Source organism: Podarcis melisellensis, assembly GCF_964234715.1.
Source record: "Podarcis melisellensis genome assembly, chromosome: 12".
NCBI lineage: Eukaryota > Metazoa > Chordata > Lepidosauria > Squamata > Lacertidae > Podarcis > Podarcis melisellensis.
In genome coordinates, this window is record NC_138544.1 from 16398329 (window position 1) to 16425917 (window position 27589).

The following is a 27589-nucleotide window of genomic DNA, read 5'->3' on the forward strand; positions in this document are numbered from 1 at the left end:
TTGTTATGCACTCGCAAGAGAAAATAATTCTTCTGAACGCCCAACACCATTGCAAAGTACACATTTAATGTTAATCATGGTTCAATTAAAAATATTATTTATGCTACATTATGGAACCATGACTAGTGGTATTATTATATTGTGCAAGGAGTATCCCCACCCCCACCCCACGCCCCCTATTGTTTGGCCTTTGCTGTTGCCATGCTGTCAGTTGTGTTGCTATGGAGGCTGGAGGGGGTGTGTGTGTTTGTGCGTATCAAAAAGGTGATTGGTTAGCTCGCTAAGGCTCATGTTGAGGTATTTCTATGGTGAGTGACAAAGATAAATAGGTATATATTCACATAGTACCTTGCATGAGAGATATATGTCTTCCTATGCCTTACCACCAGATTAGTGTTGTATGTGTGGAATTTGCAACTTTTTATGCCGAAACTCCAACTAAAAATAGGCTTCAATTCTTTATGTGAGAGAAGAATTCCGAAAGCTGCAAAATAATGATGAGCTGCTAGACCACGTTAAGCTGACTGCCGGAGAAAGACAGGATCATATGCAGCACATTTTCCCATTTGCCTGTGGGCACTGAGAGTTGGTCCCTCTCCATATTCCTTCAAATTCCACCCAAGATAACAAAACAGACCAAAAAAAATCCTGGTCAGTCAAGCCATATCTTGACTGGGTATCTGATATATCAGATATCGCTTCCCAGCAGTTATTACCCGTTTCCTGGATAGCTTCTTGAAAGCTAAACCAAAGCACCATGAGGATTTGGTTTCCCCTTCTTCCTCCAGAGGGGTTCTCAAAGGAATGCTGGTGGTATGGGATGTCGCCCTTTCTGAACATCTAACATACCACTGCAAAGTAATAAGAAGCACAGCAAAACCATGCCCTCCAATACTTCTTCGATGAAAATAGGGATGTCCTATTCTATCATCATCGTCGTCATCATCATCATCATCATCATCACCCCACCCATCTGATTGGGTTGCCCCAGCCACTCTGGGCAGCTTCCAACATATATATATATATATATATATATATATATATATATATATATATGCAGGTTTTGGTGTCCTCGGGTGTCTTCCCGTGTAAAAGTTGGGGTGTCTAGGCGACGTTTCGACGAGGTCTCACTCGTCATCTTCAGGCTGGTGCTTTCGGCTTCTTGTTACTGGAACAGAGCAGGATCTCAGTGTTTGAGTTCCTATAAATACTGTTGAGGGGGTGTGGTGTATAGCCTCCAATGTTCTGGGCAGAGAACATTGGAGGCTATACACCAAACAAACAGACGAATAAATGCACGTATCGCAGAACACAAGAATGCCGTCAAAAAAGAAGAAAAAACTTCCTCTCTTTTCCAACACATGAAAGAAACAGGACACGAAATTAATTTTGCAGATTCCAAATTGCTCTTTAACATGGAACATCACCACAAGAGAATAATCATGGAAGCCATCGAGATAGAGAAACACCCTCACAACATGAACAAGCATGACGACACATCCCGCTTGCCAGACATCTGGAAATTAGCCCTCCCCACAAAAACTGACACCAGATCCAGAGGCACACAGAACGCCATCACCAATCAACCACACCAGACCCAAACCCAGACCCTCTCCACAGATAAATTACAGACACCATCCAGTAGCCAAACCATGGTGGCACCTCCGGATGCTGCACCCCCCTGCAATCCCTACACAGATCTGGCTGACACAGGCCACAAAACCACAGCTCGCCCCTATACACGAAGCCAAGCCAGAGCACAACTAAGTGCAGTACAGCCATCTTCTCAGAAAAACTCTTCACAAAGTTCAAGAGGTCAAGACACAAAGACTTTAGCAACTAATCCACACCTAATGACCCACCTAAGTGGTACTCAGGATATCACTCAAGAAATCACTCAAGATATCCCTCAAGTAATTAAGGAACAAAAGAAGAAAAGGCACACTAGCCTGGGAACTTCCTCTCTGCCCAGAACATTGGAGGCTATACACCACACCCCCTCAACAGTATTTATAGGAACTCAAACACTGAGATCCTGCTCTGTTCCAGTAACAAGAAGCCGAAAGCACCAGCCTGAAGATGACGAGTGAGACCTCGTCGAAACGTCGCCTAGACACCCCAACTTTTACACGGGAAGACACCCGAGGACACCAAAACCTGCATTCCTGTACCCGTGAAAATCTACGAAAGCATATATATATATATATATATATATATATATATATATATATATATGCAGGTTTTGGTGTCCTCGGGTGTCTTCCCGTGTAAAAGTTGGGGTGTCTAGGCGACGTTTCGACGAGGTCTCACTCGTCATCTTCATGTCAGCTGGAAGGTTTCCTCCCCGTAGAGGTGAGATATTTGCTTTCGTAGATTTTCACGGGTACAGGAATGCAGGTTTTGGTGTCCTCGGGTGTCTTCCCGTGTAAAAGTTGGGGTGTCTAGGCGACGTTTCGACGAGGTCTCACTCGTCATCTTCAATGAAGATGACGAGTGAGACCTCGTCGAAACGTCGCCTAGACACCCCAACTTTTACACGGGAAGACACCCGAGGACACCAAAACCTGCATTCCTGTACCCGTGAAAATCTACGAAAGCATATATATATATATATATATATATATATATATATATATATATATATATATAAAATACAACATTCAACTTAAAAAAACCATCCTTCCCTATATTGAGTTGCCTTCAGATGTCTTCTAAAGGTTGTACAGTCGCTTGTCTCCTTGGCTCAGGGGCTGCATAACTTCATACCCACCAACATTTCTCTGATGAAAATAGGGACGTCTTAAGGAAAAGCAGGACATTCCAGGATCAGATCAGAAACTGGGACGACTTCTGTAAATCCGGGACTGTCCCTGGAAAATAGGGACACTTGGAGCGTCTGGGAGCACATTCCAAAGATCTGCCACACTAAGGAGACTTGGGACTGATCTACACTCGTTTACAACGTTAAAATGCGTTATTTAAATGTGACACCAGAAGGCGCTGTAGAGCAATGAGCCTTCGGCGATGGAAAACTGCATTGAGAGTTATATGATGTTATAGTTAATAACGTTTTTACAGATCAGTGTAGATCCAGCCATGTACTGTTGACACCTCTCTCTCATTCTACCCACCTCCCACACTCCATGAAATCAGTCGTAGAGGGCATGACGGGGCATCTGACCTCCCTCTGGCTGAGTTGCTACTGCATTCAAGGGTGGAGAGAGGGAGGGGCCTCTCTATCCTGGGACTCAGCCAGAGGGAGGTCAGGTGAGCCATGCAGCCCCAGAATGCCAACCATTATTACATGGAAACTTTTCTCAGTTTCCTTTATCAGTGGAACTGTGGGCAGGACTTTTCTAAAACAACAACAAGGCAGCTCGACTGAAATTTAGTGCCAGATGAAATTGATTGGAGAGGTAGGCCCATGGCCTAATTGCAAGTAGGATAGCCGGCCCTGAGTTGCAGATTTGACTTTACAGTGAAGCAAAGTGAAGCAGTCACTTGAAGCAATAATATTAGGAGCAGGTGTTACTTTCAGGACCTCAAATTCGATTTATGTAGGGAGGAAAAAGAGCTCCACTCTGATCCAGAGTGGGAGGCATCAGGTATGAAAATGAGTTCTGCTTCAGGTATGAAAATGTCCAAAGCCAATTAACTATCAAATGACCTCCGCTCACAACAATAGATGCCAAGTTGTAAACCCATCTATATACAGTGGTGCCTCGCAAGACGAAAAGAATCCGTTCTGCGAGTCTCTTCGTCTAGCGGTTTTTTCGTCTTGCGAAGCAAGCTCATTGACGGCTTAGCGGCTTAGCGCTATTAGCGCTATTAGCGCTATTAGCAGCTTTTAGCGGCTTAGTGGATAAGCGGCTTAGAAAAAGGGGGGGAAAGGAAAAAAACCCCCGCAGGAACTCACAAGACATTTTCGTCTTGCGAAGCAAGCCCATAGGAAATTCGTTTTGCGAAGCACCTCCAAAACGGAAAACTCTTTGGTCTAGTGAGTTTTCCGTCTTGCGAGGCATTTGTCTTGCAGGGCACCACTGTATGTGCATAGGATAGCTCAGTCGGTATAGCATGAGTCAGATGACATGCATATATGATGATTAGGAATCCCAGAGCCTATTCCACACCAGCAAGAGCATAGCAACTGTTAGGATCTCTGGATCATAAATATGAAGGGTAAAGTACACGTTTGTACAGTTAATATTCATCAGCTGCATGTGAAACTGTATAGTAAATAATTACAATGAGGTTGGAAGGGATGGAAATGAATCTTTAATCTGAAAAGTAAAACCTAATTGTTTCATGAAATATTTAAAAGGCATGTTTTGTATTATATATATATATATGCACACAGACATCAAATTGTATTATTGCAGCTGTTTTGTTAGATTCATATAAAATCCATGTTAATAGCTATATAAGAATGCTGTTCTCTTAGATTCATCCTCTTCATTAAAAACTTCCGTTTTATTTATCATCAAGCCACATTTATGGCTTTCATTGCAATTTACAGTTGGAACCTAGATAATGCAGTTATATAAATACGGTTAATTTTTATAGAAACAATTGATTAGAAAAACGGTATTATTTTTTAAAAAATGCTCTAAAGCACCATCTCAATTAAACGATGTCCTACATCTCCTAATTGTTACAACCCCCCCTTTTTGCACTTGTCATTTTTGTAGTGCAATACTATGGATCTTTATATTTCTTTCAGTGCTGCGAGACAAGAGGCTGCTTCCAGTGTTCTGAAAAAGCATGTAAAGAAGCAATCAAAAATATAATGTGTGAGTAAACAGATGCAGGTACAAGATCTGGAAAAGTTCCTTGAATCTCCACAGCTGTTCACGAATCTCAGTTTAAGAATATACAGTGGTACCTTGGTTCTCAAACTTAATCCGTTCCGGGAGTCCGTTTGACTCCCGAAACCATTCGAAAACCAAGGCGCAGCTTCCAATTGGCTGCAGGAGCTTCCTGCACTCAAGTGGTATCTGTGTCAGCTATTCAGCTTCCAAAAAACACTTAGCGGGTTTGCAGCGTTCAGGAGCTAATTTGTTCGACAGCTAAGCCCTTCAGGAACCAAGGTACCTCTGTATTGGAAGGATTACCTTGTCAGTTCAAACCAAAGGTCCATCCCGTTCAGTGCAATTTGAATTTTCATATATACAGTGGTACCTCGGGTTAAGAACTTAATTTGTTCCGGAGGTCCGTCCTTAACCTGAAACTGTTCTTAACCTGAAGCACCACTTTAGCTAATGGGGCCTCCCGCTGCCGCCGTGCCTCCGAAGCATGATTTCTGTTCTCATCCTGAAGCAAAGTTCTGAACCCGAGGTACTATTTCTGGGTTAGTGGAGTCTGTAACCTGAAGCGTATGTAACCTGAAGTGTATGTAACCTGAAGCGTATGTAACCGAAGGTACCACTGTAATCGCTTTATTGCTTTTGAGATTAGAAACTGACTTCTCTTTTAAACATTTCAAGGCCAAACTATGCTTTAAAAAAAAAAAGAGTAGGATGGCCATCTGTGTATCAGGGAAGAGGAAATGCACTACTGTACTAAAAAAAGAGGGCATGGCTTTGCACAAAATTTGAATATGTCTTTTGTGCAAATTTCAGCCAGAGAGGAAAAGCACCCTGTCTCTTCTTGCCAGGACTTGCTCTCAGCAATGGGGCATAACTGATGAGCAAGAGCTGCTGCTCACTTATTTATTTATATTAAAAAATATTTGCATACTGCTCTATTGGAGAAAACATATCACAGCAGTTTCCAACAGTAGGAAAACATAAACCAAACAATAAAATCATAAGAAGCTTTTTAAAAGTTAAAAGCAAAAGGAGAACAAACAGGAACAGACCATTACGCTCCTATTAAGACAAACGTGAACTTCCTCGCGTGCACACAAACAAAGAACACCTCCCTTCACCACCCCAAGCCCCTTGCAACCAGTCCATGCCATCTACCATGCTACCTAGTGGGCACAGAGCAACATGAGCTGTGCCAGGGCTGAAAGCAAATTAAGAGGCTAGGTAGCTGGAGTCTTGCCAGCACTGGGTTTGGTTAGCGCAGCCAGTCACCCAGTAAGCAAAGGAAGAAACATACAATTGTGTCTTGTAAGAAATAAATCAGAAGATCGGCGGTTCGAATCCCTGCAACAGGGTGAGCTCCTGTTGCTCGGTCCCTGCTCCTGCCCACCTAGCAGTTTGAAAGCACCTCAAAGTGCAAGTAGATAAATAGGGACCGCTCTGGCAGGAAGGTAAATGGTGTTTCCGTGCACTGCTCTGGTTTGCCAGAAGCGGCTTAGTCATGCTGGCCACATGACCCAGAAGCTGTACGTCGGCTCCCTCAGCCAATAAAGCAAGATGAGCGCCGTAACCCCAGAGTCGTCCACGACGGGACCAAATGGTATGGGGTCCCTTTACCTTTACATCAAAGGGGAGATGCAGTATCTGCCATTAATAACAGGGCTCTGCATCCCATTTGAATGAAAAGTTTCCCCAAGGTTTCGTTTGCTGGTTCCGTGAACTAACACAGCATTACTTTTATCTCATACACTCTCACCAGTGCTATTATTCTATTTTTTTTAAAAAAAGAGATGCCAGAACTCACCATTAATACCTCCCTTGTTCTTGTAGAATGACAATGGTGCCCACCTGAGAGGTGCCCGAACTGAGTGAGTTCCGGCTGAAAAAAAGTCCTGACTCTTTACTGCCGTCCGTCATTTAGATGGTGAAGCCAAGGCTGCAATCTTACGCACAATTATCTAGGAATATAGGATTGCAGTTTAAGGCTACTTCCAGAGAGGCTATTTCCAGAGAGGTAGCCATGTGCATAGGTTCTAGCTTGCCACTCACAGCCACGGGGAATGCACTAGCTGGGAAGGGCAGGGAGTTGGGTAAAAGAGATTCTAGGTTCAGAGTACTTCTTGAAGCCCAGAAGAGTAAAAGGTAGTGCTAAAGGACCCCTGGAGAGTTAAGTCCAGTCAAAGGCGACTATGGGGTTGCGGCACCCATCTCGCTTTCAGGCCAAGGGAGCTGGCGTTTCTCTGCAGACAGCTTTCCGGGTCATGTGGCCAGATGACTAAACCGCTTCTGGAGCAACAGAACACCGTGACGGAAACCAGAGCTCACAGAAACACCGTTTACCTTCCCGCCACAGTGGTACCTATTTATCTACTTGCACTGGCATGCTTTCAAACTGCTAGGTTGACAGGAGCTGGGACAGAGCAACGGGAGCTCACTCCGTTGCAGGGATTCGAACTGTCGACCTTCTAATCATAGTCATGTACTGCTTAGCCTTAGATATTAACTGGTATGCTGAATGATCCCAGTTGGAATCCATCACCATCATCAACAAGAGGCATTCCGGAACAAAGAGCCCCAGAATTTGCTATAATCCTTACAACAACACTATAGGGTAGGCTAATAATACATGTGGCTTTCACTGCAGTGGCAGGCAGGAGTTTAAGCCTGAAAACAGGGCAAAGCAAGAGAACTGCAGTGGCACACGAATAGTCTTCAGATTCAGAGGAGGACTGCCCGGAATGTGTACAGTGGTACCTCTGGATGCGAACGGGATCCGTTCCGGAGGCCCCTTCGCAACCTGAAAAGAACGCAACCTGCGCCTGCGCAGGTCACGATTCGCCGCTTCTGCATGTGCATGACGCTTCTGCATGTGCATGACGTCATTTTGCACGTCCGCGCATGCGCGAGTGGCGAAACCTGGAAGTAACCCTTTCTGGTACTTCCGGGTCACCGCAGGATGCAACCTGAAAACTCGCAACCTGAAGGAAACGTAACATGAGGTATGACTGTATATATAAATATGCCTGCATATCTGTGAATTCTACTGTCTGGTTCCAGCTCTTCATGTACATAGGCAGACACCCCCCAAAGCCCCCCCACCTGCTTGTGAACATTAAATCCACTCTCAAGGCTAATTCACTCACCCCCTTGATAATGACAGAGGCAGCTCTGAGCTCGAAGCGATTAAATAACTGCCTTTAAGCAGCAGGAAAATGTGCTGGGTAAACTACAACTCCCCAAATGCTTTTTTATAGCTACGCTGTGTGAATAAGCAGCATATCCGCCAGCAGAGGAAATAAATTAAGCCCAGCCTTTCAACTGACAGGCTCGGCCTCCTCAGAAAAGAAGGTGCAGGCCCAGGTGGAGCATTCAGTCTTTGGGCGCCGTGTGTCCTCCACGCAAGCTGCAATTAAAACCTATTGACAACCCGGAGTGTCCTGAGCTGGGGGACCGCCTGATTTCTCCCCCACCCCCCTTCCAGATTCAATTAACCCTTAAGCATTTTCCTGACTGCCAGCCAGATGAACGCTTAGGGAGAGAGGACTGGAGGCGCTGCAAGGGTAAGTAGGTGATGTTTGATAACGCGCCGAGAAATGTCTGGTAACCTTGACAAGAACGGGCGGCAGCTGCAGGAGCGATTCCGCACGCCGTTCAGAGCAGTGCGGATGAGTCGCTCCTGCAATGTTGCTTCAGATGTGCTGCAGTGGGAACCTTCAGGTTAAGAGCCACACCTTGTAGGCCATGAGTGGAATAACAGTTAGGGTAGAGCATGGGAAGGGATATTAGGTGGGATTATTTGTCCACCTAGGCCAGTGCTGGCTACTCCAGGGGTCCCCAATGCAGCACATATGGGCACCGTGCTGCCCTCAGGCAACTGCCCCCAAGACACCCTGCCCCTTCCATTAACAAATATATATATTTCAAATTGGGTTTTAACAAAAATCAATCAAGGATGGCACTGGGCTTGGTGTAAAGTGAAGGGCAGAAATCCAGCTCCCTCGCTCTCTTACTACCCTCTCCCCAGAAGGCCTCTCAGTTCAACATGAGGGTGCTTTGCCTGGTTTTCTTTGGGGTTGTCTGATGTGTGTTTTGCCTGCTTTTTTTTTTTTTTTTTGCTTGGGTTCAGGGGTCTTCTGCCTGGGTTTGTGGGTAGGGCCATGGGCGTTGCCAGAGGAGCTGCGGTGCAGCTGCCCACCCACCCCTAAATCAAGTAAATAAAAACCCTTAACTAAAAGTAGAAATAATCAGAATATTTGAAATTGAAATGCATGCTGAGGTCACTGGGATGATGTTGCGGCACATTCTAGCGACACCACTGGGAACCTGACTGAGTGATAGGCGTGGCTTCTGCGAACTGACCAATCGTGTCTCAGGTGCCTTGGTTCTGGAACAGGACAGGCGGGTGTCCTGCACCCCTACCCAACATAAATCGTGGCTATGCTCATGGGTGGGGTTGTTGTTTTGCCTGATCTGGGGATTTGCTGCTTCCCCCGCCCCCCAGTGTGTTTTATTTATTTGGGGGTGCATGTTTGGGTGAGGAGCAGGTTCTGAGCACCATCAGTTTTTCTTCTGTGAAATGGGCATGTTGTGGTACCCGCAGCAGTTGCTTAAGTTTTCACATGCGCCCCTATGCCCCAGAAGGTTGGAGAATAGAAGCAGCTTGCTACTATGCCAGCTTCCTGGCGGGTGGGTCACTGTTGCTTGAGGGAGGTAGAAGGGGAAAGGTGAGGTGTGGTGGCGAGGTCAGGGCTGGCTCTGCCAGCGCGTTTCCACCACACAAACCACCTCGCCGCCCCCCCAAGCAAGGAACAATGACCCACCTACAAGCAGAATGGTTCCATCCCAGCCAGCAACCCACTAATGTTAGGCAACGCTCCCTGCCCTAATTGACTTTCCAAGGCTCTCCAAGGTTTAAGGCAAGAGTCTCCCCCTTCATCTGCTTATCTGAGCCCTATAACTGGGGATGCCAAGGACTAGGAATTCCTGCAAGGATATCATGAGCTATGGTTCCTTACTCTTGAAAGCTGCTGTGGAAATAAAATGGAATGTGGTGGAAATTTTACTATAATGGATCCCCTAATCTAAGGAGCGGCACTTATTACCCTGCCTTGTTCTCCAAGGTGCTCAAAGAGGGCATAAACAGACCATTTCCTCTCCCTGTTTTGTTGTGAGGTAGCCTGAGGCCTACATGACTAAACAGGGATTTGGGCCTAGGTCTCCCTACCCCCTAGGGAGTAGGTGAGAGATTTCACCTTCTTGGGCTCAATGATCACTGCAGATGGTGACAGCAGCCACGAAATTAAAAGACGCCTGCTTCTTGGGAGAAGGGCAATGACAGGCCTAGACAGCATCTTGAGAAGTAGAGACATCACCTTGCCAACAAAGGTTCGTATAGTTAAAGCTATGGTTTTCCCAGTAGTGATGTATGGAAGTGAGAGTTGGACCATAAAGAAGGCTGATCGCCGAAGAATTGATGCTTTTGAATTATGGTGCTGGAGGAGACTCTTGAGAGTCCCATGGACTGCAAGAAGATCAAACCTCTCCATACTGAAGGAAATCAACCCTGAGTGCTCACTGGAAGGACAGATTGTGAAGCTGAGGCTCCAGTACTTTGGCCACCTCATGAGAAGAGAAGACTCCCTGGAGAAGACCCTGATGTTGGGAAAGATGGAGGGCACAAGGAGAAGGGGACGACAGAGGACGAGATGGTTGGATAGTGTTTTCGAGGTTACCAGCATGAGTTTGACCAAACTGCGGGAGGCAGTGGAGGACAGAGGTGCCTGGCGTTCTCTGGTCCATGGGGTCACGAAGAGTCGGACATGACTAAACGACTAAACAACAACAACAACTCCCTACCCCCTGCTCCGTCGCCAAGAGTTTAAACCGTAGCACAGCTGTTTCACTCATTACGCAGCAAATTTGGGATTTGTGTACGCAATGTGCCTTTAAAGCACCTTTAAAGTGTATGTCCCCCTACAAGAATCATGGGAAATGCAGTTCACCCCTCAGAGCACTACAATTCCCAGCATTGGATAGGTTAAATACAATGCTTTTTTTTCTAGAAAAAGAGGTGCCGGAATTCATCATAAACGCCTCCCTTGTTCTCTTATGGCGCATACTTGAGAGGTGTCAGAACTGAGTTCCAGCAAAGTCCTGCTTTTAAAAATCCTAGGTTTAATAAATGGTGTGTACACAGCATAAACACTGTCAAAAGGGATCTGCAGCCAACTAGAATTCCCCGGCTATGTTCAGTCTGGTCTACATATGCAGCAGAATGAAAAGGTAACAAGGCAGGGTTGGACCGGCCCTATCATTATGCAGAGTGGGGTGGCTGCCTTATGAAGCAGATGATGGGGGGCAGGGGAGCAGAAGCAAGGCACTGAGCAATAGGGCTTTGTGTGCCATGTCGCCAGCCCTCTGCCTCTGCTGCAGTAGAAGTTGCTGTCCCCTTGCCAGCATTGAAGTAAGATTCAACGGCATGTCCGCTCACTTTCTCTTGATGGATAAGGGAGTGAATTGCCATCTTATTCCACACCTCAGGCAGCAAACTGTTTGGGGCCAATCCAGAACGAGGTGGCAGAGAAGAAATGCAAAGTGATAGAATGGACTGCTCCATTTTTATTTTTATTTTGCTGGTGGGTATGCCTTTTTGAGGGATACGGGTGGTGCTGTGGTCTAAACCACAGAGCCTAGGGCTTGCTGATCAGAAGGTCGGCGGTTCGAATCCCCGTGATGGGGTGAGCTCCTGTTGTTTGGTCCAAGCTCCTGCTCACCTAGCAGTTCGAAAGCACATCAAACTGCAAGGTATCGCTAAGATAAATAGATCTTCCTGCAGGAAGGTAAACGCCGTTTCCATGTGCTGCTCTGGTTCGCCAGAAGCCACTTAGTTATGCTGGCCACATGACCCGGAAGCTGTCTGCAGACAAACGCCGACTCCCTCGGCCTATAGAGCAAGATGAGCACACAACCACTGGACCTAACGGTCAGGGGTACATTTACCGTTATGCCTTTTTGAATGCTGCTTCCTGTGTAAAACAACACATCGTGTGAACTGGACTAGAATAAAAAAGGTAAAGGTGAACTGGACTAGAATAAAAAAGGTAAAGGACCCCTGGACGGTTAACTCCAGTTGAATTCAGCTATGGGGTACAGAACTCATCTCCGCTTTCAGGCCAAGAGAGCCAGCGCTTGTCTGCAGACAGCTTTTCCAGGTCATGTGGTCAACATGACTAAACCACTTCTGGCGCAACGGAATACCGTGACGGAAGCCAGAGCGCACAGAAACGCCATTTACCTTCCCGTCTCAGTGGTACCTATTTATCTACTTGCACTGGTGTGCTTTTGAACTGCTAGGTTGGCAGGAGCCGGGACAGTGCAATGGGAGCTCACCCTGTCGTGGGGATTTGAACCACCAACCTTGTGATCAGCAAACCCAAGAGGCTCAGTGGTTTAGACCACAGCGCCACCTGCGTCCCCACTGGACTAGAACCTCTCTCCTGGTGTGTGTGCAGAGCTGTTCCTAGGGGTTGGTGAAGCTGGCTTCTGCTGGGGGTGCAGGCCCAGAGAGTGTATGCAAAAATCACCTATTAAACTATGGAGTATATGACACATATGTGTGGCAAGTTGCTGTTTCAGCAAGATTAAACACAGAAGAAGCTTTGCTTCCTTCTTGCACCGCAGCACAAAGGTGTGTGAGTTTTTTTGCCCTTCCTCCTCGCCTTGCCTTCATTCCAGATGCTTTGTGTACTTGAGTTGTATTAAATCTAGTCATTTCTAATGTGGCTACTGTGATGGGCGGTTTCCAACCGAATATTAAAAACAATACAGCATCAGACATTAAAAACTTCCCTAAACAGAGCCACCTTCAGTTGTCTTTTAAAAGTAAAATAGTTGTTTATTGCCTTGAAATCTGCTGGGAGGGCGTTCCACAGGGCGGGCGCCTCTGCCTGGTACCCTGTAACCTCACTTCTCGCAGCGAGGGAACCGCCAGAAGTCCCTCAGCACTGGACCTCAGTGTCCAGGCTCAACAATGGGGGTAAAGTGCTCCCCCCCCCCGGGATGGGGTGGCAAAACAGCTCCTTCCCAAGGGTGCAGGACATGCTAGGTACACCTTTCTCTCTGTTTGTGTACTGCCTGCATGCAGTTTCAACATCGAGTAGCATTTAAAAATGGCACCCCAACCAATAGCAGACCTGCATTTTGGGACCCTGAAGGTCAAACCGTCATGGGGGGCCCTTCGCAACCAGCAACAAGGTCTGCGTAACCACTGTTGCCTTATTCAATGGGGTTGTTCCATGGCAACCTTGACAACATCTGACTCTCAGTAAAAAAATTAATCTATTTGAGTAGTGAGACTCAAATTGGGTCTACTAGATCCCCAATTTTTAAGCAATGGGGACTAAATTTGCTTCTGGGTCCCTTCCATGATTAGGCGCCCTGAAGCTTAAGCTTCATAGTAGATCCTCTGTATTCTGTAGGAGTACAGTTCTTTAGCACCTCAGGATCCCACTAGCTCATTTTGCTGCATGCGTAGTTCACTTACTTGTATAATATACCTACTTGCTGCACTCACACTTTCCATTTTTAGGTGCAGGCCAAGGTGTTTTGTTTACACTGACAGTACATGTTTTAAAAAGTAATGTTCAAAGTGATTCTCTGAGAAGGCTGTAAAGGCAACCTTATCTATTGTAAAGGTCATGGGTGCTGTGAGCCCTGCATGTAACTCCCCTGCCCGCCCCCCAGGGAAAAAAATCCCGCACCAATTAAACTACTGCTTTGGTGCTTAGAATCCAGTACTCATTTATACTCTTCAAGGTTGCAATATTAGGGTTTGTACAGGACTCCAAACAAATTAGCAAGGGCCAAGGTGGAAGACGACGAGCGCTTGGCTGGTAGGAACTTCTACTGTCAGAGGGAGTCTGAATACCATTTGCTGGAAATGACAGGAGGGGAGAGCAATGTTGCTGAAGCAATCTTCCCTCACACAGCAGGACAATGAAGTGCTGAGAAATATTATCTGCATTCGGCTGCACATTCAGATGCCTTCCCAGGTGCATATGTGCTACATCATGTGTGCTGGGGTGTGGACTGGATCCTAAGATCTGCCACATTGCAAACAAGTTTGTGGCCTTTTGACAAAGGGTGCAAGAGAGAGAAGACAAATCTGTATCAATACAGGACGTAGCATTTTGCCTTGAAATACGGGACAATCCTGTATTATAAAGGAGACAGGCGCCAACCCTGCTCTTGGGCCACCTGAAGCAAGCTTACAGCCAGGGATTTGGAGTCAGGCCCAAAGAACAATCCAAATGGAGGCAAAATGCAGAACCGGCAGAACAAGATTAGAGTCATAACCATAGAGCAAAACCAGAAACAAGAGACAGGCAGGAGCTCAGGTTGTTGCTAGCTTGTTGTTCAAGCAAAGCAGAAGGAGGATCTTGTACTCCTTCCAGCTCAGGAGGAGAAGAGCCAACCTGGGCAGAGTCAATCTGGAAGGTTCTTGCCTGAGAAACTATAGTGACATTGTCACATTGGGCAGTGGTTAGCAGTTCCTGACACTACTCTGAGAACATGCACCACTGTAACTCACCACATGGGGCAGTGGTCTCAGATCTTGGGAGGGCGGGAACCTGACAGATATACTCCTTCCTAATTAAAAGAGTGATTGGTACCAAGTTTGGATCTCATTTCTGCAGAATCTTGCTGGAGAGCTCTTTTCTGACACAGTGGTTGTCAGCCAATGGTAGGGTATTTTGGTGTGTGTGTTTTTTAAGCCAACTGTATTTCCATCTTAATAGCAATTACTTTTAATTCAAGGAGACAGACAAGCAGGGCTAGGCTGAATGCCTTGCTGAATTCTAAAGCTGAATCCAACTGCATTTTCTCTGTCTAGTAAATTAAATTTTAGCAGAGAAGGCTAGTCTGGCAAGCGATGCTAGAAACCAAGACATTTGTTCTTGTTCCCCACATACAGGCACACAGCATTCCTGTCTAGTTTCACGGCTGGCAATTAAAGCTACTCTTCAGCTGCAGAAATTGATAACATGAGTGAAATAATAGAGCTGGTAATTTGATTCTTCATCAGTCTTACTGGAAAACCTTTTTGGTCATTTACTCCCTTAGCAGTCATCTGCTGGTGAAAATTGCTGTGGTCATGGGGGGCGGGGGCTCCCATTAAAAGCGTGATATTGTAGTTGCTAATGTCAAAAGCGTGGCTCTGTATGAAGTAAGAAGGCTGATTTTGATCCTAATTGGAATAAGATGGGAAAGGAAATTAAGAGGTCACCAGCGAAAATATCAACCGAGGACAACCCAGAATTCCTTTGTAGTGGAAACTGGTTATCCCACCCACATGAGACAGGTCTGAGTTACAGCTGGTCTTTTTTTAATGGTTTTTTTAAAATGGGGATCAGATATTGCTGCTTCCTCCCAGAATCCTCATTGTAACTTGATACCTGCAAACATCTAGCAGTAATTCCTTTGCTTTGCAATCTCCCAACTTGCAGACCCCATGACTCCAGCCTGGCTGTTGTGCTTTCCTCACACTCCTCTCACTCGCTGCTTTGTACAACATCCCAGCCGCGTGAAGAGTTGGGAATATAGGAATCTTCCTTAGTCATTCCATTGGTTCATCTAGTTCAATATTGTCAACACTGACTAGCAGCATCTCTCTGCCAGGGTTTCAGGCAGGAGTCTCTCCCAGCCTACCTGGGGACACCAGGAATTGAACCTGGGACCTTCTGCATACAAACCGGGTGCTTTACCACTGAGCTATGGTCCTTCCCAGGCAGTGGCTTTGTCTGAGGCCACCTAGTGAGTTCATTACAGAAGCTGGAGTATTATATTCACTTAGCTGGGAGTAAGCCCAAATGAACTCAATGGGATTTGTTTCTGAGCAGACTTGTTTGGGATAGTCCTGCCAGTGGGATTTGAATCAGAGTTCCCAGGCAGCCTTCTGCTATGGTCTATGGACTAATACAACAAATGCTACTCTATTCGATCCATCCCATGCATGCAGCCTTATTCTATCTAACCTACGCACCTATACGCAGAAGCAAGCTCCACTGAATGAGATTTACTTCTACCTCACACTGGAGTACAACCTTACCCACTGACTGCACTCTGCAAATTGAGGACCTTGGAACAGGGCACTGATGGCAGCCAAGAACATCAGTATTCAGAAAGATGTTGCATCAACGCACACCAGAATTCCCCTGCCTCTTTTCCTATGAATGGTGTGGACTTTTCTCACATTCTCTCTTTCAGCGCCACATACTTCCCTCCTCTCTTCCATTCTTTTTCTCTTCAAATGATTTGGTGGCTCCTGTCCATCATAGAATTGTAGAGTTGGAAGGGACTCCCAAGAGCTGAACCCCCTGCAGTGCAGGAATCTCAGCTGAAGCATCCATGACAGATGGCCACCCAACCTCTGCTTAAAAACTCCCAAGGAAGGAAAAGTCCACAATCTCCCAAGGGAGATTTGAGCTGTTCCACTGACCAACAGCTCTTACTGCCCACACAGTTCCTCATGATGATTTGTCGGAATCTCCTATCTTGCAGCTTGACTGCGTTGGTTGGAGTCCTACCTTCCAGAGCAGGAGAAAACAAGCTTGCTGCATCTTCACGTGACGGCCCTTGCCATATTTGAAGTTGCCTATCGTATCTCCTCTCAAGTCACATAGCCTGAAAACAGCTCAAATAATAAATCCTATCACGATCTGACTGCATTTCTAATAAAAAGCGGAGGTGGGGTGGAGGAACTCCTCTGTCTAAGCCGAGGAGGTGCAAATTGGGCGTTTGAACATCAAAAGGGCTTGACTTGAAAGCGGCAAGTGGTAGTAAAAAGTTTTCGGGGAGGGGGGTGCGGAGGAGTCCTACCCCCTTCATCCGGACAGATCCGGAGAGCAGAGACTTGGATTTTGATGAGGATTCTTTTACAGGACTCATGCCCCCATCACACTTCAAACGCCTGCGACGGGGCTGGTTTGGGGTTTTGGTGACGCCTTTCCATGCGCCTTTCGAGGGCTGCCTGGGCGTGGCTCTAGCACAAGGCAAGCAGGCGAGGCGCGGGGTTTACTAGCGCTTCAACGATAATAAAAAAAGTAACACAATAGCATCCTGCTGCAGAACGTTTGCTCTGAAAGAAGGCGGGGGGGGGGGAATGCAACACTTAGCATTGCCTGCTGGAAACGAGCCTTTAAAAAAGCGCATTTAAGCAATCGGCACCAGCAGAACAAGGCATGGGTTTGGTGTAGAATGAAGCAAAAATACTTGCCTGCACACTGTTAGCGTTTAAATTAATAGACCAAACTGTGTAGCTGCTATAAAACAAAACAAAGCAGAGGGAAGGTTTGTGTAGCCGGCTCTGCAGGTCATTCATTGCGTGTATCGGATTGCAAACCCTCGGTAGTCTTATTTTTTCAATGACTGGCATTTTGAGACTGGATGGCTTGTTTAAAAGATTTGTTGCCATCAGATCTGATGGCTTATAGCCACCCCCATTTAAGCAATGCGACGTTTTCTCGCTGCTTTGAACAGAATCGTTTCATTTTTCTTAAAAACAAACTAACTAAAACCCCCTGAATATATAACAGGTAAGATGAAGGTGCGGTTCAAAGTGAGTCTGGGCGTTTTCGGGGAGGGAAAAAATAATTTTAGCGTTATTACTGGTACAGTATTATTAACTAATGGATTCTCTCCTTTCAAAAAGGTGGAGAAATAGGCTTGTGCCCATCTCTGCACGAACGGATTATAAAGTGATTGATTGATCGGGCGGTACTGTACTAGGTATTGCCACACATACTTTTCTTTGCAAATACTGTAACACGCCCGCGCGTTCATTTCTCGCCAGCTGGCCCTTCCAGGATCCAACCCAATCAGATCACATCAATATATGCCTGAATCAGCATGTTGTGGTTCCCCTTGGACTTCTGCCTGTCTTGTTTTTGAACTTTATGTGGAAAGCGGGGGAATTTGCAGCCCCAGTTTATCCAAGTAGTACGGCCAAACCCAATCTCTGCTGTCATTCAGAGAGATCAGAACGAAGCTAGAACGTGATGTCTTCATAGATCAGAAACACTTAGCTCTGAGTATTTGTTTTCAGCCCGATGCTGTCGAAACGAACTACAATTTTCAGATATCTGGGTCGTTTTGGGATTTACCACTACTGTAGCTACAGTGTTGGGTTATGTCCCTGTACGTATTTATTTTTAATCTTACATCAGTCGCCCAAACAAAGGCTTCTCATATGTTGGCTATCTGTACTATTTCTATGCGTTCCTTTTTATTAATCAAGATAAAAAATATTTTGATTTTTACTTATGTAGCACAAAGGTTAAGTTGCTATTATTAAAAACAATTGTTCCGAAATATACTGACGGTCAATAGTCTCGAATTCCCTAGTTTTCTAAAAGTCTCTTTAATAGCTGCTGAGGTTTCGGAATTTCTCTAAAAGTCCCCTTTATTGATTCGTCGGTCAGTGTTTACTTCTGATTAGGAACTGGCCTCTATCACTAATAATGTTTACTCGTCATCACGTATTGATTTCATTTAAAACGGAAGTAAGTCCAGCCATACTCTAAACTCCTATTATCCATCAGTATATTCTAACGGAATCTTGAAAACACCGTGGTTTTTTGAACGCGGTCATTGTGTGTCTGTGTTGTTGTTTTAGATAGGTAGGTAGATATAGATATAATTATATTATACAATAAAATGGCAAATGCCTTTCCTCGTTTTTTGTTTTTTTTTTGAGCACGGATGGACGGGCGTACAAAGATACAGGATCATCCGCCTAAATGCAGCGGGAAGTTCTCCTGCGCAAGCCCCCACCCCACCGAAATAAACGGCGGAGTTCTTGCACAATTCCCCTTGGTTTAAAAAAACTCAGGACTACCCGCTGGCTTCTCCTCCTACGTGTGCAGCTCATGTTCTCCCTTGCTTGGCTTTTTCCACTCAGTAAAAAAAGTCCCACGAGGATCACGGGCCGCGCCTCCCAGATCGCGCAGAAACTTTTCTCGCAATTTGCGTGCTCGGTGGCGGCTCCATTTTGCGGAAGCAGAAAGAGATGCGTCCCCCATAAATATCTAGGCAGCAGGGGCAAAAAGTCATTACACCCCCTGCTATATGTTCAGCATGAAAAAAAAGACTGTTATTTGCTTAAGCAATTAAATATCGATCGCCCCACACCAAGTACTAATATAATCATCCAATCCGGGGTGCTTTTAATTGGTCTGAAGAAGAGCTTTACCGGCCATTGACATGCTGGTCCCATAAAAAGCGAACAAAAACATATTGATAAAAGCATTAATATACAAGTCATGGGATTTATACATTGGCGCAAATGGAGGACGTGTGACTGATACACCGGGTATTAAAATTCAGCGTCAGGAGACGTATTTTTGCAACGTCCAATTTCTTTTCCACGAGGAAGACAAAGAGGGGGAACGCAGGTTTAATGCCATATAGGGCTTAGAGGCTGCATTTTCTTCAGATAGGAAAAGCAATTATCTTTACGGATGATTAATAGTCAAGCGCGCACCCGTCCCACCCCGCACCCCAGCATGCGCGCTCCAAGTCAGGCGTTCACCGTATCCCTCCTTGCACCGCCAGCTCCAATTGTTTTAACGTGACCTTTATAACCGTGCGCCTTCGTCGCGCGGCGCCAACGTGCGCCCACTTAGGCCTTTGGCGCTCCAGAGGGGAGAGCGACGAGTCTCCTATCAGGTCCGTCGATCTGTGCCTTCCTTCTCTCTCTTTCTCTCCACCCCCCACCACCCGCAGGTTGGCTGGGGGGCCAGCTCAGCTGCAAACCCAGCGGAAGGGTTTTGCAAAGGATATGCCGGATGGAGACACACTCTGCAACCTCTCCAGCGGAGGCCGCGCGCGCCAGACCGGAGAAGTGGGGGGGGGGGGAGGGATAATCTAATAAACGGAAAGGCCGCAGGGCATGCGGAGCAATGACAGATCTTGGCCATTTGTTTCACACTTCCTCCTCGCTCGATTGACCATCCTGGGCAGTTTGAAAACGACGCCGGCAGACGCACGCATGCATACACCCACCCACACACAGAAGGAAGCCTTGTCGCAGGTCCCAGCGATGCGCACCGCCACGTGGGCGCCTCCGGGTCTCCACCCGGCAGGCCCAGCTTGTCTTGGGGTCGGCTGAAAAGATGCCACCCGAAGGTCCAAGCGATTCGGCCCTCCGCCTCCTTTATCATTTGATTTGTATGTCTGCTACTGCTGCATCGCCATCGTCGTTGCTAGCAGGGCCTTCGGCGAACTGTAGATAAGACGGGACCACGTGGCATTTCAACTGCAACGTTTTCAGAATGACAATTCCAAGTTGCAGTCCTAAGTAATAGCTGGAAGTGAATCCCATGCAACTCAACAGGGCTTTCTCCTGCGTAGGCTAGGCAGGTAGAGGATTGCACTGTGCGCTTATGCACACTTTCCTGAGATAAGCCTCCCTGAACATAGTTAAACGTGCATGGTATCCAGCCATTATTTGGCATCCTGCTTTCTCCACATTCTAGAACCCACATTTTGTCATGTGAATGGGGCCACGATACCTGAAGGCAAGGTTCTGAATCACGGTGCAGTTCCTGGTGTTAAAACCAGTAAAAAAAAAACCTAGCAGACCCTGCCTAGCTTTGCAAATGTACACCTGATTTCCTTTGCCAGTATCCACATATGCATTACGTTGTGTGGAATCAGAATGAATATTGTGTTATCATCCTCATGCTTGCCACAGGGAACAATCTGAGCCGGGTCAAAGCCCCAGAGCCCATTTGCAATGGCCTGGCCCAGCCCTGGAGCATGTGATGGAATAATGAAAAGTGGATGAGTATGTGCAGAGTGCATTACCATCACTGCTGATTGTTGTCACCGTTGGCCTCACCCAGGTCTCACAATTGACAGCTTGTACACTAAGCCTTCGGAGTTTTATTACCACACACATTAAAGGCCAAAGGCTCAACCTTCCGAGCAGAAAAGCACTCTCTGCATATGAGTAATCTTATTTAAAATACCAAAATGGAAAAGAAATTATTTTCCCCATACACAAAGGATCAGGCTTGGTGAGTGGAGAGATCAGAGATCTCAAAAATGACAGCCATCTACTAGATGCCATTAACCGCATCCGCTAGAGTTGCATTGTTCTTTATAATTGTGTAGGAAATCTATTGCCTTCCAAACTGCAATGATAAACCTGTTTATTTATCTTCGGGTGAGGCATTATTAGAGTCACATTCGACTGAAATCAAGACAGAAAAACATCCTTGCCAATAAAGAACCTATGGTGTGAACATGACTTTTGACCATCATTTCTGAATTTGCCTTTTGTACTCCAAGGTGAGGGAGGGAACAGCAGAACCTTGTGTATGGGGTCTGACATACTGGAAAGATGAAAGAAGGCAGCATATGGATTTGCAGAAATAATTATCACTTTTGTACTCCTTAGGACCTCTTGCTGTGCAAGCACAGGAAATAAGAGCAACTTATACTAACGATTTTTAAATGCAATTTTCAACTCCAGCCACTGCCAGTGGTTTGATAGCTCTGCTGCTTCTGGCACAACCGCTGCAACGAAACCAATCTAATGCGCAATGCTGGGAAATGGATGTTTCCCAGTCGCTGGTTCGTCTTCGCTGCGACCAAGGAGGGGCAGCACAGCGCGCTCGGAAAGCACATTTCTCCCATCAAGTAGAGATATGCAACCCCGACCTACGCGCGCCTACTCGGAAGCAAGCCCCCGTTCAATTCAACGAGGCTTACTCCTAAGTAAGTGTGTGCATTACGAACTTCGCAGTCTCCCGATTAGAACTACGATTTAAAGATATTAAATATGTTGGGGGGTGGGGGAGCTGGTTTTTAAAGCATCGGGACCACGCCCACTTCCATGCAGCCGACAAGTGTCTCAAGTAGGAAGGAACACACGCACCCCCGCAACTGCTGTCAAAACCGGCTTCCCCCTCCCCCCGCCTACGTGGTTTAGCTTTCCAGGCCACCTATTTGGGCAAATCGCATACAAATTAACGATCATGTTTTAAAAAACAAAACCCTGGTAGACGGGCGTGGGGGAGAGTCTGCAACGTCTTGCAAGATGTTCAACGGAAAGGGAGGAGGGAACCTGACACGCGTCTCGGGTAGCCTTCCCCGGCACGCGCGCGTCATGCGGTCCTCCCACCCCACCCCATACTTTTCTTTTTTTAATAATATATAGAAAATCTGGGCCTTTTCTCCCTGACGGAGACGCCGCCGTTTGCCCGCAGAGAGGGAGAGCTGTGCAGCCAGCAAGGATCGCCACCCGTCTTCCAATGGCATCCGAATCCCGGGCTCACCCCACCCCCCACCCCGCCTCCCCCACCATGCGCGAAAGGATATATATATATATATATACGGGAAAGGCGAGAGGCGGACGATCAATGGAAGGAGCCGGAATCCACGCAAATCGCCTGGGAGAGGCAGCCAAGCGGGCAGAGGCGCAGTCACGTGCAGCTGCTGCCACCGCCGCCGCCGCCCTCCCCGTTCTGGAATGCTAATAAACCCGGGGAGTTCCAATGCCGAACGCGGCGGAGCTGAGTGTTCTTTTTCCTCCTCCTCCCGCCCCCCCCCCCACGTCGGGGGAACCACCCGGCACTGCAGTGTAGGGCGCAGTGCTGTTGTCACCTGATCGCCAGGCGCGCCGCCCCTCGCTCCCCCCCCCCATAAGTAAGGAGGGAATGGTAGTGTCTGGTATGTGACACCGCAGCCCCTCCCCTGCGCGATCTGTGGCCGCTAAGCCTCAGAAGCTGCGGGCGCCGGCGGCGGAGAGAGGGAGTCCCGGTAGCTGTGCAGCCACCGCCTTCATGAACAGGTGAGTCGGTCCAGCGGCAGCTTCGCTTGGTGCTGCGAGGGGAGAGAGACCTCTGCTTGCCTTCTCCGCGGCGGGCAGGTGGAAGATGCTGGGTGCACTGCCCTGGCCCATATTTTGCAGGGCTTTCCCGTTGGTTTCAGAGCTTGGTTTTTGCGGAGGGTGGCGCAGGGCTCCTGAAACGAGCGTGGCTTTGGGGAACGGGGTGCTTGGCTCAAAGGATATATGGGAAGATAAAAGATGGGATATTGCGCTGCTGAACATCATCCTACAGAAGCCACGGGATCCTTAGATGATTATTATTTTAAACAAAAATATTGTTTTTTGCTTTTAAAAAGATAGACCTTTGTTTGCTAAATATCGCAGGAAGGCAAGTGTGAGTGGCTTGGTTGTAGAACTTTATTGTCATGCGATATTTAAAAATGGAGAGGGATATTTCATGCGCTCTAACCACATGAAACAAAAACATTTATGTACATGGATATGGGTTCTTCCCCCCCCCCCTTGCCTGCCTAGTGTGTTGCACATGCGTTTTAGGATTACTTGACCTTTTAAAAAAATCATATTTGTTTTTTTATTAACATATTGATCTCTGTGTTTAGGAAATGGAAGGAGGAAATATTCCCCTCTTAATGAGGCCAGATATGGGCAATTGGGTTTTTCATATGCTACAGAACTGTGTGTGTCAAAAAAATGAGAAATACAGATGGAACCAAAAAAGGAGAGCTTTCAAATGCAGGGTGGGGGTGGAATTAGGCAGTTAAGATGAATTATGACTAAGGAGGCACCAGGGAGTACTAACTATGCGATCCAATATGTATCTATTCAAAATATATCCCTCTGAGCTCAATGGGGCTTGTTTCCTAGCTTGAGGCTACAGCCCTAGCCTTGTTATTTGGAAATACCCCCCCCCCCATTGAATTCAGTGAAAGTTACGTTGAGTAGATTTGTATTGGATTGTGCTGAAAGTTATAGATTTAAAAAGACCAGGTTACATCAGGATGCTTACTTTTTGGCTAAGGAAACTGTTATTAAGGGTTGACAGTTTGGTTATTAATCTGTTTGGAAAGCCATATCTGCCAGGGGAATGGGTGAAAATCCAGGGATGTGCAAGAATGGGTGTGTCAGCGAGACTTTTTGCCAATATTGTATATCGTGATTGCTCTGTCTGGACTGCACAATTCCTGGCTCCACAGTGAAGCTAGAGATAGCCAAAGACTGTACTTTTTGCCAGCAAAATTGGCTGCTGTGGAACAAACCAGTATGTCGAGGTAACGCCCAGTGAATATGTCCTTCTCAGAGACTCAAGTTTGTCCTTGGTTAAGCAAAAACATTTCCTTTCATCAAGTTACTTCTCCCCCTCCCTGCCACTAATGATGAAAATGGATACCCTGTGGAAACTTGGAGAAGGAGTGGCGCAGAATGACCCCTAAATTCTGTTCAGCTGTGTAGAAAACCACACTAAAGCCATAGAATGGTGACATTTTTGGACGTGTATTTATGATGGTGGGCATTGTAGGAAAAAATACAGAGCAGAAGAAACTTAAAAGGCTTGAGCTTACTTTGACAATGATCACTGGGTAGCAAAGAGACATTCATTAACTAGGTTCTGATTTGTAGGATATGTTACTAAAAGAGGAATCATTTATGCTTCATTCTTAGTGGAGTTAAGGTAAGCTATTTGAGTGGTGTGCAATGCTTGGAGCAGAGGAAGGAGATTATTCAGAGGCTAGTAAAACTGAGAATTCTGTTGATCGCAGTGGGAACTACAATTATACGTTCCTGTAATATTTTCAAAATCTAGGCACAGATGGAGAACTGAATGAGACAGAGATTCAGATAAGCTAATGCGTCTGGGTTGAACCTGTAAGGACCATTTGACCAAGTTAATTTTGGATAGAGTCTATTTCAATGGGTGATACTGATAAAATATCACAGTAGATCTCTCTCTCTCTCTCTCTCTCTCTCTCTCTCTCTCTCTCTCTCTCTAATCCTGCATTGAGATGATAAAACTGAACTTTTATTATGGCCTTGTAACTGGGGACTTGCTTGGGAGCAAGCCTTGCTAAACAGAGTGGGTCTAACGCTTTGTGAATGTTTAGGATCAGGCAGTTAAAAACCTAAGCGGCTACATACAATCATAATTATTCCCTGCCACTAGAGCTCCTTTTTAGAATGTGGGGTATATAGCGGACTCTGGTGCACTAAAAGGAATGGGTACCATGTGGAAAAAACAGGTATTAGTCCGTTACAGCCTGCATCATGGTTAGCTTTAGCTAGAATTCTCAGCATTTGTCTTTTTTGTTCCTTTGGGGAGGACAGGAAGTTCTCAGAATTCACTTGGCAAAAGCAGAAGCAGAAGCTTTGTTTGTAAGGATTTAATTTTCTACAGGCTCTCAATACTACAGTGTTCTTTAATAATGTAATTTCGGATGTAATTCCTTGCAGAGTTTGTGCATTAAAGGGTATTGAAAGATATGCTGTGAATGGAGAGTCCAAAACTGTCAATTTTAAGCGTTGATATAAAACAGAGGAGAAAACATTTGGTTGTGGGGGGAAATCAGCTGCCACCTGAGGGATAATTAGAAGTGTGATGGATACAAGATGCTTGACAACATGTGCATTAAAAGTGCCTTAAGAACGCTGGTGTCAAAATGATTAACTTCTGCCCTGTAATACCTGCCTAAGAATGTTCCAGAACAAAATGGCTCCTCAAGTTGTCTCGCAAATATGTGCATAGGATTTCGGACTGGAGCATTCCAGAACACCCACCTTATTGCTAAATGGTCATTCAAGCAGAATAAACAATTAGCTTTTCAAACTGACACAGCAAATCCAAGAACTGAAGTTCTTGGTGCAATTGAATTGTGGCAGTACAGAAATTGAGCTTGTCTCCTATAATTTTATATTAACTAAGCTTTGGCTCGGCGCGGAGAGCATTTGTTAAGAGAAACTAGCCGTGCAAAGCGATGTGAAATCCTGCTAGCTTTTCCGGAAGCCTACAAGAACTGTTAATAATTTGTGCTGATGGGGTTTAAGCTCCCCCTCTAACACTGGGGAAGCAAACACACAAGTTCCAAATTTGGATAGCAAAACAATAATGCCTTTATTAGGACCATCCAAAAATCACAAGGTGGTGGCCAAGCTTTTAAGCGCACTGGGAATCTTCAGTTTAGATGTTAAGCAATAAGATTGAGCAGGGTGGGGAGAGAGATGTTGCTAGGCTTGTTGGAAGCCCAACTCTGCATTCAGCTACCAGCCTTGAGACAAAATGGAGGAGCTGTTTTTTGCAGACTTAATTAAAGTAGATTGTGCCTGGCGCAAAAGATCACTGGTTGCAGCAAGGCATGCTGGGTCAAAGAAACAATGGCCTTTCTTCCTTTGAAAATAAAAAAAGCAACAGTTGTTCAAATTTGCCTTTAAAGCGGGAATTGGCCTGGGCCAATGACCTCCTTGAGTGCTTTTGCTTGGATGGAATGTGCCCTATATCTGCGGCAATGCCTGTTGCTTGGCTGGATGGAAAGATGGGGGCAGAGTAAGTGTAGGAACCTCTGGTTTTTGCGGGGCTTGAACATGTCCTCCCATGCAAAGGCAAGAGTTGCATGTGTTGGCCTCTTTCCACTTTGGCCTCTGGCCGTTAGCTCTACTTGCTGGGGCTGATGGGAGTTGTAGTTCAGCAACATCTGGAGGGCCAAAGTTTACCCCACACCTGCTCTATAGACACTTGCCTGGTTCCTCTGATGAGTAAAAACTGGAGAGTTGTCAGGGTGCGAGGAACGCATACCGCATTGGTGTGTGAATAGGGCTACAGTTCCATGCACAGTTACTCCCAAGGAAGCCCCATTTAACTCAGTGGACGTCAAAATGCATAGGGTTGCTCTTCACACAAGTATATGCAGTCAGGCATAGTGTCCTTTTTGTTAATGTGGCTTGCTTGCTTTCATGGGCTAGTCAGTGGCTCTTGTGAGCTTATTTGCAAAGCTGGCTTTTTAATCTTTATGGATGATGACTGGCATCCAGATTGCTACTTTTAACTTATGGGTTAAATTTTATTTATTTTTTTAACAGAAGGATTGCATGTTATATCAGGAACTCCTTTTAAGAGCAGGTTGCTATGTTCCATTAATATATTTGTGTGTGTGTGTGTTGCTTTTTGAGAAATAGGAACTCGCAGGCTCCTTGGGTGCTCACAGCTGGTTGTATTATCCTTTTGGATTCCAGTCAGGCATATCTCATGGTGGGGGCCATAGCAGCCAACTCCTAGGGTCCGAGGGCCCTTCAGCCACCCCCATAAAATATTTGAGGGGGCCGCCCCCAAAGTTAATGTGCATTTCCATTCAAATGGTGTGCATGTGCCATGCCATGTGATCGATTATGTGGGGTGGGGCTGACATCCCTTGCAAGTTGACATCCCTGGCAGGGTGGATGTCTGAATGAAAAACATGAAAATCTGCTGCACTATGTTACAGTGAGGGTTGCCAACATGGCACCTGCAGGCACAGGTGTGCCCACTAATACCTGTTTATGCAAGATTACAAGTGATGTTTCTTAGAAGGCTGAGAATGCCCCCCCTTCCTTCATTTATGTTTGGATGCCAGCCTTTCCTCTCTTCCTTTATGGACCTGGCAAGGGTAATCTGTGATCTTTAGAGACTGAGGGATGGTCTGGCAAGTACTGGATCTGTAGTTTTTCTGTTGTGCAGCCCGTACAACACCAATGCGAGGTTTGCTTTGATGGCAGTTTTCCAAAAGCCATGCTCATTTAACAGGACCCAGTTCAATTCTACTGCATCTCGCTTTTACCCAGATCCCATGGAAAAAAATCGCTCTGCTTGTCTGGAGGAAGAAGGGTCAGCTTGGAGGGTTGTTACCCCTGGCACTTTCTCCAAATTCCAAATGTGCCCGTAGGTTATCTGAGGTGAGCAGACGGAGTT

The 27589-nt window shown here is 46.2% G+C and overlaps 1 protein-coding gene and 1 long non-coding RNA gene across 9 annotated transcripts in view; one reads left to right on the forward strand and one right to left on the reverse strand.

The window, feature by feature from the left end:
- The window catches only part of LOC309353632 (uncharacterized protein), a 143928-nt gene that overhangs the window by 106599 nt on the left and 9740 nt on the right, over positions 1–27589 (reverse strand). The window lies entirely within an intron of this gene.
- LOC309353633 overlaps positions 22523–27589 on the forward strand; it is a 99949-nt gene continuing 94882 nt past the window's right edge. For all 7 annotated transcript variants that reach the window (XR_014161941.1, XR_014161942.1, XR_014161943.1 and 4 more), the window contains exon 1: positions 22523–22659. This is a non-coding gene — a long non-coding RNA (uncharacterized lncRNA). The remainder of the gene's footprint in view (positions 22660–27589) is intronic.